The 13718-nt window shown below is 46.7% G+C and overlaps 1 protein-coding gene across 2 annotated transcripts in view; it reads left to right on the top strand.

Moving 5' to 3' along the window:
- The first annotated feature begins 4697 nt into the window (after nucleotides 1-4697).
- Ankrd6 (ankyrin repeat domain 6) overlaps nucleotides 4698-13718 on the top strand; it is a 147594-nt gene continuing 138573 nt past the window's right edge. The window contains exon 1 of one of the 2 annotated variants that reach the window (XM_052176195.1): nucleotides 4698-4771. The gene's annotated coding sequence lies outside the window, so the exon portion shown is untranslated. Of the gene's footprint in view, nucleotides 4805-13718 lie in introns of both variants that reach the window. The other variant, XM_052176196.1, reaches the window with a different exon arrangement.

The following is a 13718-nucleotide window of genomic DNA, read 5'->3' as shown; positions in this document are numbered from 1 at the left end:
AGGGAGGAGTGAAACTCAAGTTAGCAGCACTTTTGCAAGCACGGGAGTCAAAACGTCCAGAGTTTGACCTCAGGGTTTATTTTTCTTACACATTTAAACACAGTCAAAGGTTGGAAAAAAGGTTTTCAAGGGACTATGATCACCACGAAGCTTTAGGCATAGCTACATAGAATCTCCCTAGTAAGGCAGCCAAGCACCTGTGACTTTAACAATAGGAATGAGTGTTAGTGACTGATTGACAGGAAATCAATCAGGAAAGCTAAGGAGGAAGGATTTGTAATGAGCATAAGAATAGCGTCTATTGATGGAGAATGCAAAAAACCAAGAGGGGGGCCTCCTTAATAAGGATGAGTTCTAGTCTTTGAGAGACAAAATTTAGGATTAGGGCCTAAATAATACCCCAGGATTTGTGGGGAATTCAGGAAAACTGGCTCCTGCAAAAAGATCACCAGGTTACCAGACTGCATTCTCTCCAGCCTTCAGGGTGACCAGGGATTAGTCAGTTTCCTCCTTTGGAAAAAAAACAAACAAACAAAAAAACAGGCTCCTGTGACAAGTTTGGTTTCTCTGATGCTTTCTTTAAGCTGGGCCTCCTACACTCCAACTGTTCTCCCTGACAAACACGCATGTAAATAAATGTAACTCAAAGAAAAATATGTATATAAATATTTATAGTAGCTTTATTCATAGCAACCCAAAATTATGAACTCAAAGGATTTTTCAGCAGGTAAATAGCAAAATAACAAGCTGTGGCTTACCCACATCATGCACCTCCACCAAACATATGCCTGGCTTTCTTTTCTTTTCTTTTTTTTTTTTATAAAACACAATATGCACACATACAAACACAAATATACTAAGCGACAGAAATGTACTGGTGGAATCTCAGAAACACAGGCTGAATGAGAAACAGCAGTCCCAGCTCAGGGCTGTGGCTCGGCTGGCAGAGCTGGCTTGCTGAGCCAGGCCTAAGTCCGACGTCAGTCCCCAGCACTGCACAAAACAGTGCACATGCACGCAATTCCAGTTCTTGAGAAGCAGAGGGCACGGGTGAATCAGACATTCCAAGTCAGCCTTGACCAGCCTGGGCTACGTGAACCCTGTCTCGAAAGGAAGAAAAGAAGTTGTATAGTTATCATAAAACTATTCATTTGTCAAAAGGTCAAAAAACAGGTCAAAAAAAAAAAAACCCATGTAGTATTAATAAGAGTATAAAGTTCAAGATGGACATGAGAAGAACGTGATTATAGAGGCACCCGTGGAATGTTTCTTATCAAAGCAAAAGCCAGTTTGGGTGGTAGCAAGCAGGGAGGCCTAAACACTGCTGAAGGTTGAATCAACACTAATGTTTTAGAAAAGGATAAGGAGAGGAAGAATACAGTCAGGTGCAGGGAGAGGTGGGGAAAGGGGGTGTCTCAGCCAGCAGGCCCATGCCGAGGCATCCCTTCCCCCTGAGGGACCGGCCACACTACTGTCTAGTATAGAATAGAGTTTATTCAGGGCATGGGGAGGGGAGTTGAGAGGGTAGTAGAGACAAAGGGAGGGAGGGGAAGGGGGGGAGCTAGAGAGAGAGACAGAGAGAGAGAGACAGAGACAGAGACAGAGAGAGAGAAGAGGCCAGCCAGGAGTACTTGGAGAGGTAGGGGTATGGATGGGGTGGGAAGTGGGGGGGGGGGGAGGGGAGGAGGGGAGAGAGGACAGAATGAGGAACAAGAAGGCCAGAGGACTGACTGACTGACAGGGCAAGCAGCCCCTTATATGGTGAGTCTGGTATACCTGGCTGTTGCCTGGTAACTGTGGGGCGGAGCTTAGACAAATTGCTAACAACTAACGTGAAAACAACTGGTGTAGTGAACTCGTTAAACAAATGTTGATAGAAACAACAGCAGGTTCTGTGATCACAGAGCAGCGGCCCTTATCATTCACAAGGTAGACATCTTTCTCACGAGGCTGAAGTGAGAGTGTGCAGCAGTTTGAGTGAGAACGGCCCCCTGGCTCGGCTCATATTTGAATACTTGGCTCCCAGTTGGTGGAACTGTTTGGGAAGAATTAGGAGCTGTGGCCTTGTTGGAGCAGGTGTCATTGGGAGTGGGCTTTGAGGTTTCAAAAGTGTACACCATTTCCAGCTAGGTCTCGCTGTCTGATGAGTGAGTGTGTCAGTTACTGATGTAACACCATGCCTGCCTGTGGCCATGGTCCCTGTAGGATGGTCTGTAATTATAAGCCCTAACCAAACATTTTCTTTTTTTTCTCCCTCCCCCCCTTTTTTAAAAGATTTATTTATTTTATGTATGTGGGTACACTGCCGCTGTCTTCAGACACACCAGAGAAGAGGGCATTGGATCCCATTATAGGTGGTTGTGAGCCACCATGTGGTTGCTGGGATTTGAACCCAGGACCTCTGGAAGAGCAGTCAGTGATCTTTACTGCTGAGTGGTCTCTCCAGACCACATTTTCTTTTATACATTTTCTTGGTCACAGTGCCTTATCACAGCAATAGAAAGGTAACTAAGGTGGGGTGGGAGGAGATTAGAGAAGCCAGGCTGTGGCTGCCCCACTGCAGGAGCAAGAATGAGGCTGCTGGCTGGGGGCCGGCCTCAAATCCAGGGAGATTTAGGAGTTTCTTTTCATTGGTTGCTCTAAACTGTGGCTCCTTGGAGATAAGATCTCCAAGACAGCTCAGCCACTGCCTGGAATTCCCATTCATCAAAGTCTGGGTACAAATGCGCACTAGTCAGCTCCCGGGGGAACTCACAGGTCTTCAAGAATGGCTTTTTGTGGTTTTGTGAAATTTTGGTTGTTTTGTTTTTGGGTCTTTCCTAGTCCAGTTTGCTTTCACTGAGCGGCTCCTTACCCCCCCCCCCCCACTCCTCTTTCATTTCTTTTCTTTCCTATTTATTTTTAAACTTTTAATGACCCAATCAAGGAATTTCACTAAGACTGTTTACAGAAGCATGGTTCAAGAGGGGCTACAACAATGAAGAACCCCTCCCCCACTCAACTGTTAACTGCATATTAATCCTTAGGGAGAGGAGAGGATTTCTCACTGTGGATAAAAGAGAAATAATCACTTTGAAATGTCACGTGTACATACTTTCCTTAGGGAGCTCTGGAGTTTAGTTGAGACCTGCTTGCGGAGCGACCTGGAGCTCTTAGTGGGCAGGGACAGGACAGGCGCCTCTCCTAACAGTTTCAGGTTGGGAGTGACAGGGATTGAAAACGAATTTCAGCCAGAAGGGTTTTCACGCTCTGCTAAATAAAACAGTGGCTGAGTCTGGGAGGGTGGGGGGAGCATTCCCAAACGGTTTCAGAGGATCAAGTGCTTAACTCTCTTCTAGGGTGGGCAGGGAGGGGGTTTTGGAGTGTCTCCAGTCAGAGGCTTTCAGGAGGCAAAAGGAAACAGATACTAGAAGGAAAAGGAGGGGCTCTGTCGCTCTTTCCTTGAAAACCAACAATATTCCAGAAAGGCTATGAAAAATATTCGTTTCACCATAAATGTATCCCCAGCCTCAGACAAGATTGAAGCTTCATGTTCACAGCTCCACCTGCTGAGCCCTCCACCTCTCTGAGCAAAAGGTTCCGTCATTCATTCATCATCAAATCATTCATTCATGTGTGTGTGCAGGCACGGATGTGTGCATGTATGTGTGGTCATTTTCTTGCTTGCATGTACATGTATATCGGTGTGGGGATTTGAATTTGGGTATTCACACTTTCTCAGCAAGCACTTTACACACTGAGCTCCCAGTCTGGCCCATGAAGAGTTTTGAGTAGAAAAGCATTCATATAAGGCTGGGAAGGGCATTGATTATCTGAGCCTGGTCACTGGGGCTGCTATGAATTTGAAATGAACACTTCCTTTGAAGTACCTTTGGCTTACATTAGGCTATAGGCTTCGCACTCTCCTAAATCTCTCAGTAAGTTTTTTTTTTCTTTTGTTTTTCCTCTTCTTCTTCTTTTTTTTTTTTTTTTTTTGGTTTTTGGATTTGGTTTTCTTGAGACAGGGTTTCTCTGTATAGCCCTGGCTGTCCTGGAACTCACTCTGTAGACCAGGCTGGCCTCGAAATCAGAAATCCGCCTGCCTCTGCCTCCCAGAGTGCTGGGATTACAGGCGTGCGCCACCACCGCGCGGCTTTTCCTCTTCTTTTTGAGGCAGGCTCACACAGGCCGGATGTTGGAGTGTAACCCCCTACTTTGTGCTGCTCAGGGAGCTCTTCTAGGTACTGAAAAAGTAGCTGTGGCAGGGAGAGACAAAAGTAATCAAGACAACAGTATGTAAGGCGCGCTTGGAACCCGCGGTTGCGGACTGACGTCCCTGCTGGTCCTTCACCAGTGGAGAGTGGATTCCCGACCCTTTGCAGCAGCTTCCTCGGTTTCCATAGGCTCCAGAAAGCCGACCGTAGGGGGAGGGCTGGAGGATTCTCCACTCAGTCCATCCATTCGGCGCGCCTGGTGCCTGATGCCGCTGAGCAAACAGCCCTCAGCATGGCTGTCCTCCTGCTGCTCGAGGCGTGGGTCCCAGTGGGAGCCATCCCCGCACCGCCCGGATGTGCGGCTCGGGAGGACAGTGGTGCAATGACCAGAGGCCGCTGCGGGGCGCTGTAGTCCTGCGGACAGCCGGCTGGGCGTGGCCTGCGGGGCGTGGCATATGGGGCGGAGCCCTAAGGCATCCAGACCACGCGCGGTGGAGCGTGGGGCGAGCGGCTGCGGGCAGGGAGCGCTGCGGCCCGCGGGCTCCGTGCGGAGCGGCCGGCCGGCGGGGGAGCGAAAGGTACTGGGCATTCGCCGGCTCCTGCGAGTGCTGGTAATCCTCTGGGAGCGGGGAGCGCTCACGGGGACCCTGGGAGGGGGCGCCGCCGGCAGCGGCCGCGCGTCTTGCTGGCTCTCCAGCTCCGGGCGCTCTGGACGTCGCGAAGTGCTTGCCCTGCAAACTCTTGCGCAGCCAGCCCAGGGCAAGGGCAGTTTCCAGGGTCTTTTGGAGCGTTGCTTGTCCCGCGGGGCCTCAGGGCCTTGTGCGCCGCCTTTCGGGCTCGGGCTTCTCTCACTTGCCTAAGGCGTTGAAGTGTAGAGCTTCCGGTAGATTTGGGGAGCTGGGGAGAAGGGGAGCTTTATTGCTGATCCAAAAGCAGTTGTACTTTGTGAAGCTGGTCAAGAATGTGTCCCCCGAAGTACACTGAGAGGATTCACGTGGTGGTAAGGTGTGTGTGTGTGTGTGTTTACTACTTTGATGGCATGAGACTGAGTTGTGAAACAACCAGTTTAGGTGTGTGACTGGAAAACCCACGTCTTTAAGCCTTAGTATTTAGAACTGTGAACTGAAAGCGTCATACATAACCTCGAAGTTGGCATCCTTGCTGTGAGGCTCTTGGCTGGTCGGAGCCATGTGTATTAAGTTGATGCAGATTGAATGTAATGGAAAGAACATGGGCAATGCCCAATCACACCCAGGTGCAAGGTTGTCTCATGTGTTCTGATTGATACTGAGTAACGGTTTCTCATCTTTAAAATAGCTGTTCTGTGAGAGGTTGGTATAATTAACTTCCTTTGTTACTTCTGCGGTGTGCTTAACATATGGTGAGTGAGTTTTGTTTTGTTTTGTACTGAGACTAAGGTAACTAGAGGAGGACTCATTTGGCAGACTCTTGCCACCAGACAGTTTGAGTTTGATCTACAGAAGGTGTGACAAGGTGGGACAGACTCTCACAAGCCGTGCCCTCTGACCGCTTCATGGACGGTGGCTCATCCACATACACACAACATAAATAAATATCTAAAAATAAACTAGGAATTCATATTACAATTGCGAGGGTTTTTTTGCCCTCTTAGCTTGAGGGAAGGAGCAGGCAGAGAAAAAAAAAAAGAGGGAAAATTGGAGACCAGGAAACAGTTGTCAACTGTTGAGAAGTCTAACCAAAGCTGACTTTTAAAATGAATTAAAACCATCACAATAAAAATGCTAGCCTTAGGGGGTTGGAGAGATGGCTCAGCAGTTAAGAGCCTTGGCTTCTCTTCCAGGGGGCCCAGGGCCAGTTCTCAGCACCCACACGGCAGCTCACAACTTCAGATATCTGCAAGTCCAGTTCAGCGGACCCAGCACCCTCACACAGGTGTACACGCACAACACCAATGCACATCAGTAAGAATAAACACATTTTAAAACTGCTAAGACTGGTGGTACAGACCTGTAAGTCCAGTCCCCTGGAGGCTGAGGCAGGGTCATTAGTTTGAGTTTAGCCTGGGATACACAGCAACATTCTGCCCTAAAAACAAAACACCCAGCCTTGTTTGTTAAGTCCTCTTTTGACTTTGGTAGCACCAAATGTTAACCTTAGCAGGAATTCCCCTTAGCCAATCTGTGTTTCCAAAGCTCGTCTTCCATATGAAAGCCAATAGCTTGTGCTGTAACTCGGCTTAGCAACAGGGTGCGCTGCTAATTCCCAGAGTCCTCTGTTCCACCCAGAGAAGATTCTGGTGCCTTCTGTGAAATCTTACTCAGAGATATGGAACACAAGAATAAACTAGCAAGTAATAACAACAACAACAACATCGTCATCATCATCATCATCAAACAAGTATCCCATCACCCAACTGAGGAGTCCTTCAGTTACCATCCCCCATCACACCCCCATCAAATCACTGTTCTGGATATTGTCTTAATTCCCCCGTTGCTTCACAACAATTTAGAGCATTCTCAAGTTAAAAGCAGGATATCTAGAGTAAAACGGAAACCAGGAAACCACCGAAAGCTTACCGTCTTTGAGCCGGAGACCATGGTTTCCCTGTGGTTGGACACAGGGCGTGTTCAGTCTGTATAGAGAACGCCTGTCTTCAGCTCACTTAGAGGCTTTAATTTAAAAAGCTTGCTTGAGTCCCTAAGAATTTGGAAAACAGTAATTTGTGTCCCTGTGTCTCAGGGAAAAGTTTTTAAAAGAAATACAGCTCTCAAGAGAGCATTGTTAGGGCTTTGACGGTTGAAACTGAGAGTGATCTTTCAAAATGGCTTTACCCCACAACTCTTTCTTCCTTAGTGTGTCTTGTCTGTGCCACTGTTATTTCTTCCGGATAAACACTGCTCTCCTTCAGTGGTCCTTTTTTCTTTTCCTTTCCATGAGACAGGGTTTCTGTGTGTATCCAACATACAGAGATCCTCCTGCCTCTGCCATAGAATCCCTTCAGTGACTGTTGAACAGCTAGCTCTGAAGTCTCCCGTTGAAGGAAAGCCTCCTGGAGAGGCCCTGGAGTCTTTATTGTGTAAGGGACTTTTTCATGGTATTCTTGGGTTGAAATAGGTGGGAGAGGGTAGGTGAGAACAACTAGGTATTTAGATACCACTAGAAAAAAAATGATGCTTGTAAAAGTTATATTTATGTAGTTAAAATATTTTTGAGATTTTTATTTTAAATAAAGTATTTTATTTATTTTTGGGGGGTATTTTGCCTTTGTGTAAATCTGTGCATCACGTGTGTGTGTTGTGTCCATGGAGATCAGCAGAGGAGACTGGAGTTAGATGACTACGAGCAGGTGGCCCCTCTTGCTTTGAAGGAGCAGAGAGAATACTCTAGCCCCAAGGCATCTCGACAGCCCTGTATTTATTTATGTAAAGGCAGGGTGTTCCCGTGTAACCATGCTGGCCTCAAATCCGTGGCAGTCCTGCCTCCTTAGTCCCTGAGTGTCTGGATGACAAATGGAGGCACCAGCATGCCTGGCTTCTGTTACATTTAAGGAGCCAGTCACTAGCAGGAGGCCCGTGCCTGTCCTGGGTCTCGTCAGGACACTACCCCTCCCATTTCCTGTCCACAGCAAGTTTTCCATAACAGTCCATCACAGGCGGCTCTGGAAATCCAGCTTTGCAGAGGCACACTGTTGTAGGGACAGATTCAGAGTCTGGTGTCATGTTCCCCATACCCCCACCCCGACTCCCGTTTCTCTTTGTAGTAGTCTGGCTGTCCTAGAACTTGATCAGTAGACCAGGCTGGCCTCAAATTCACAGAGATCTGACTGCCGCTGCTGGGATTGAAGGCTTGGGATTCAGTGCTGAAGCTGGGGTCAGCACTGGGGGGGTGACGTGGTCACTACACTCAGCTTGTAGACAGATCACGCCCAGGAATTACAGCTGCAGAATGCCCAGCCAAGGGTCCAGAATGATACTGCAGCCTGGAAGTATGGTTACTGATGTGCAGACTCTGTGATTTTACTTAGGCAGCACACCTGGAGTAGTCAGATGCACAGATGTACAGAAAATCGGTTTTGGTTAACAGCTAGCAGGGAGATCATGCTGAGAAGGCATATGAACTCTGAATCCAGTGGTATCCTTGAAGTTGGTTCTTCCTATTTTTGAGATTATAATATGATTATACCACTCTTCCCCTAATAGTATTTTAAAAGAAAATGTAAGAGTAAACATTTCTGTTCATGATGCCGGACTGTACCAGGGCACTGAGTTCAGGGACAGTGTAGGGTGGCCAGACAACCTGGGATGACGTCATCTGCCTCTCCTATCACCTCAAGCCTAGGCAGGGAAGATGGAAAACCTGGTTGTGCTCCTTTTGAAAGGCAAGTGTCTGTGTTATTTAGGGGATTCCAGTATAAAGATGAAAGTCCCCACCCTCTGTGCTGGGAACTGAATCTAGAGCAGACATGTACTAGGCAAGTGCTTGGCCACTGAGCTCGAGGGCTGGCCTCTTTAAGTCATTTTGTCCCGATGAGGATACTTTACCTCTGAGGCTGCCTTTGGTTTATTCTTTGTTTCCAAGTATTTGTACATTGTATTCTGTAGTGAGCCCACTCGCAGCTATGGAAGCATTTCATTTGCATATTGTTAGAAAGAGTGTGAAACACCAACTAGAATTTACCTAAACAGTGTTCCTGAGGCTGAGACGGCTTCCCTTTTTTCTTTTTTCTTTCTTTCCTTTTTTACTTATCTAAAATGGTAAAATTGTAACTTGCAGACTTTTCTCACAGATATGCTTCTTCTTTATTTACTTTCATGTTAGAAGCCTTTTTAATAAATTGTCCTTAAACACATCCACCCAGGCATGCATGCTGTGCTTTGTAACAGACAGTTCCTTAGCATACTGGCCTGATCCAGGGAAAGTATTTACCCAGTAAAGTTGGTGGTTTACACAAAAGCAGGTTGGTTATTTTTGGCTGGGTAGCTCTTCTGGGCAATTCTCCTCCAGGTCAGTCAAGGGTCAAGGTGCTTCCTTCTTTGTGATGTCTTGAACTCTTGGCCTGGGCTTGGAGAGATGGTTCAGTGGTTAAGAGCATTAACTTCTTTTCCAAAGGTCCTGAGTTCAAATCTCAGCAACCACAACCAGCTGTAATGATGCCACCGGGCAGTGGTGGCACACGCCTTTAATCCCAGCAGTTGGGAGGCAGAGGCAGGCAGATTTCTGAGTTTGAGGCCAGCCTGGTCTACAGAGTGAGTTCCAGGACAGCCAGGGCTACACAGAGAAAGAAACCCTGTCTCGAAAAACCAAAAAAAAAAAAAAAAAAAAAAAAAAAAAGTAACTGCCTTCATAGGTATTTCCTGTTTTCAAAAGACACACACACACACACACATACTGGGTTTTCACAGGGTAGGTGTGGATGACACCTTCATATAGGACATAATCGGATCATAATTGCTCTGTGAACATACAAAACAAGATTATCCCATCAGTGTTCAAGAAGTTATTAGTGACTGAAGAATATCGGCTTTATTCAGTCATCTGACCATAGAGAATCGTACATTTGAGGAAGGAGTGAGGAGGGAGATTAGCCCAGGACAAGAGTCTGCATGTCTCCGTGGCTTCTTAAATGTTGTCATCACAGTTAAACTACTGCAGACTGCTGGCAGGCGAGTAGTGTGAGACTTGTTTCACCTCAAAACAAAAAGGCTTTAGCATGGGATGTGTCACGTACTTACAAACTATGTGTCATTCCCTTTTGATAGGAAACCAAAGCTATATCGATCAGTCCTTCTTAATTGCATGAAGTAGGGGGCTGGAGAGATGGCTCAGCGGTTAAGAGCACTGACTGCTCTCCCAGAGGTCCTGAGTTCAAATCCCAGCAACCGTGTGGTGGCTCACAACCGTCTGTAATGGGATCCGATGCACTCTTCTGGTGTGTCTGAAGACAGCTACAGTGTACTATTCATATACATAAAATAGATCTTTTAAAAAATTGCAAGAAGTAAATTTGCTCCAGGAAACCCCATTTAGATCTCTGTCTAGCATCTGGCATTAAATGTGGAGCATGTGAAAGAGCCTGGTGCCCAGTCAGCCAGAGAGAAGGCTGAACGGTACTCCCCAAGCACAGCATTGCCCACTGTACCCATTAGCAGTCGGGGTCCTGCTGTTCCACCAAAGGCGCAATTAAAACATTGAAATCTAGCCAGGCCGTGGTGGCGCATGCACTTGGGAGGCAGAGGCAGGCAGATTTCTGAGTTTGAGGCCAGCCTGGTCTACAGAGTGAGAGTTCCAGGACAGCCAGAGCTACACAGACAAAACCAAAACATTGAAATCTTTTACGAGATGGAGCATTCACTAACCAATGGGCTCAACCCTCAACATTCCCGAGTGCCTGGCTGGTTAGATGGGACTCGACCAGTGGAGCCACTTCCATGTATGGATACATGGGAAGAAGAGTTCTATTTTATTTTTAAAGATTTATTTATTTATTTTATATAAGTACAGTGTAGCTGTCTTCAGACACACCAGAAGAGGGCGTCAGATCCCATTACAGATGGTTGCAAGCCACCATGTGGTTGCTGGGATTTGAACTCAGGACTTCCAGAAGAGCAGTCAGTGCTCTTAACCGCTGAGCCATCTCTCCAGCCCCTGAAGAGTTCTATTTTATGGTGCCTATATATGTGTGTAGGGGCAGAAAAGGTAACTTCACTTCTGTCTCTATGAGCTTTCAGCTAGGAACTCTGTGACAAAAGATTTAAGAAAAAAATCTGAAGCTTAACTACATGCTTTTTCTCCTCCTCCTCCTCTTTTCCCTCCTCCTCCTTTTGAAACAGGGTGTCTCTCTGTAGCCCTGGTTTCCTGGAACTCACTTTGTAGACCAGGTTGACCTCAGACACAGATCTACCTGTCTCTGCCTCCTGAGCCCTGGGATTACAGGTGTGCGCCACCACATCTGGCCCGCCCACACTTTTTATAGATGTAGGGTAGGGGAGGAAACTCGGGGTGATAGAGGATGGTGAGGTAAGTTGGTTTTCAGAGAGAGCTTAAGACACAAAGGAAAAAGACCTTAATTTTTAGGGCTCATAATTTGGTGGAGGGCTAAAGGCTTAGCACCGCTTTTCAACGTAGATTCTGCTGTTGTCGTCTTGAGACTTATAAGAAGCTAAAGTGAAATGCTTTTCCCAGTAAAGAGGGCAGGAGGCACATGGTAAATTATGTTCTGGTTTTCCACAAGTGTGGGAGGACAGGGAGCTTTTTCTTGCTTGATTTAATGGATTACTGATATGCAAAGTCTGGGGCTGGGTGTTGTTGGGAGTTGGTAAACTCCTGGGTGGGGATTAAAGGGGCATCGAGGATTGGAGAGAGGTTCAGCGGTGATAGTTGTTGGATAAATCTAAGTCCCCCTGCTTTGTTTTACTTTTTTATATTTATTGTCCTAAACACAGTTGTTGTAGCAGTTCCTGATTGGCTTCTTGCTTCCAGCACAGTTGCCATCTTACCCACTTGATGGCATAGCTTGGAACCTTTGGGCGGCACCCAGTGACGACATGTGTGGCATTCTGAGCACAACAGCAGGTTGACCCTGTTAGATGGCTCACCTTACAGACACCTGCTGCTTCCCTCGATCAGTAGGAGAGTTGGTCCTGAGGCTTCAGCAAATGTTGGCGCCTCTTGATGGTAAAAGGGAGCAAGCTCCTGAAAATTTAGTGCCATGGCCTCAGATATCCGGATCTCTTGAAAATCAGGCCGGAAGGTTCACACTCGCACTGGAAGGAGAGGGGCCTGAGGATCTGAAGTGTATGATCATTCTCAGCCACACAGCGTTAGAGAGAAACCCTGTCTCAAGAAATTAAATTTAAAAGTCAGAATCAAGGTGAAAGTCGAAGAGCTGGGGTGTAAGGAAGAGCTTAAGTGGGTGCTTCTCAACCAAAGGATACGTGTTTAACCATTAGCGATGCTTTGGTTTTTGTTGGTTTTGAGACAGGGTTTCTCTGTGTAGCCCTGGCTGTCCTAGAACTCATTCTGTAGACCAGGCTGGCTTTGAACTCAGAGATCTGCCTGCCTCTGCCTCCGGGATCAAAGGTGTGTGCCACTGACACTCGTGGTGCTTTTAGTCCTGGGGTTATGTGCTGCCTAATGCGTGACTTGCTCATAGGGCCTTCTGCTTTCTTTGGGGTGCTGTTCAAAAATGGGAAGAGCTGTAAGTAAGATCAGTGATGGACAGTGGGAGCCCTCCTTGTGTTTTTTGAGTTTTTATACAATATGACAATAAAAAAGTGAGACTGAAGAAACACCATGTGCTGGGTAGTTTTTATGCCAACTTGACACAAGCTAGATGCATCTGGGAAGGAATCCCCCCACCCCCATAGGGTTTCTCTGTATAGCCTTGGCTGTCTTGGAACTCACTCTGTAGACCAGGCTGGCCTCCATCTCAGAAATCCACCTGCCTCTTCCTCGTAGTGAGCTGCTTCTGCCCCACAATATTTGATATATGATAAAAATTGCTAGAATTCAAGTTCCTGCCATTGTTGGGAAGGTAGGACTTCCTTTGCAATTTTGTTCCAGAAGGTTCTCTAACAGTACGTTACTTTTTTTTTTTTTTTTTTTTTTTTAGTTTTTCGAGACAGGGTTTCTCTGTGTGGTCCTGGCTGTCCTGGAACTCACTCTGTAGACCAGGCTGGCCTCGAACTCAGAAATCCACCTGCCTCTGCCTCCCAAGTGCTGGGATTACAGGTGTACGCCACCATGCCCCGCTAGAGTTGCTCTCTTAAATACTAGGATTTCTTTGCTCTCCATGACTGAGCTCTGCAGAAGCCAACTGGAACAAAATAAACTTATCTTAAAAAAGAATATTCATTGTTTTGACACAACAGAACCAGTTGTCTAGATCGTCAGTGTGACTCAGTCTTTTTAAATCCTAAATTGACAGATTTTATTTTTTCTTTGGTGAAGAAGATTGTACTAACAATTACTGTCTTAAAGATGACCGTGGTGGTGCACGCCTGTAATCCCAGCACTCTGGGAGGCAGAGGCAGGCAGATTTCTGAGTTCGAGGCCAGCCTGGTCTACAGAGTGAGTTCCAGGACAGCCAGGGCTATACAGAGAAACCCTGTCTCGAAAAAAACCAAATCCAAACAACAACAACAACAACAACAACAACAAAAAGATGATCGTGTTTTTGTTTGAAAATAAAATGAAGCCCAATTTTGCTGCTGACCTCTGGGCTTCTGCTACCATGCCCTTCCCACCCAGCCTTTGGAATTACCTTAATACAGAGCATTTACTCTAAAAATAAAAGAATAACTCCTAAGCAACGTTTAGTGTCTGCTCTGGGTCTACCAGCCTGCTGGATTGGGTGGAAGTGAGCATCCCAGCTTCATAAGGCGTATTTCTGATTAGTGTTGATGGAGGTGCATTCACGGTGCTCCCCAATATAAGCAAACAAAAGCCACATTATACCTGATGGGCTCCGTGTTTAAAAAGCAACACCAGAGACTGTGAGAGCAGAATGTTGTGCTGCAGTTCTGTTCCAGGAGGAGAGCCCAA

This window comes from Apodemus sylvaticus, chromosome 3 (genome assembly GCF_947179515.1).
Source record: "Apodemus sylvaticus chromosome 3, mApoSyl1.1, whole genome shotgun sequence".
NCBI lineage: Eukaryota > Metazoa > Chordata > Mammalia > Rodentia > Muridae > Apodemus > Apodemus sylvaticus.
This window is presented reverse-complemented; position numbering and strand designations above follow the sequence as displayed.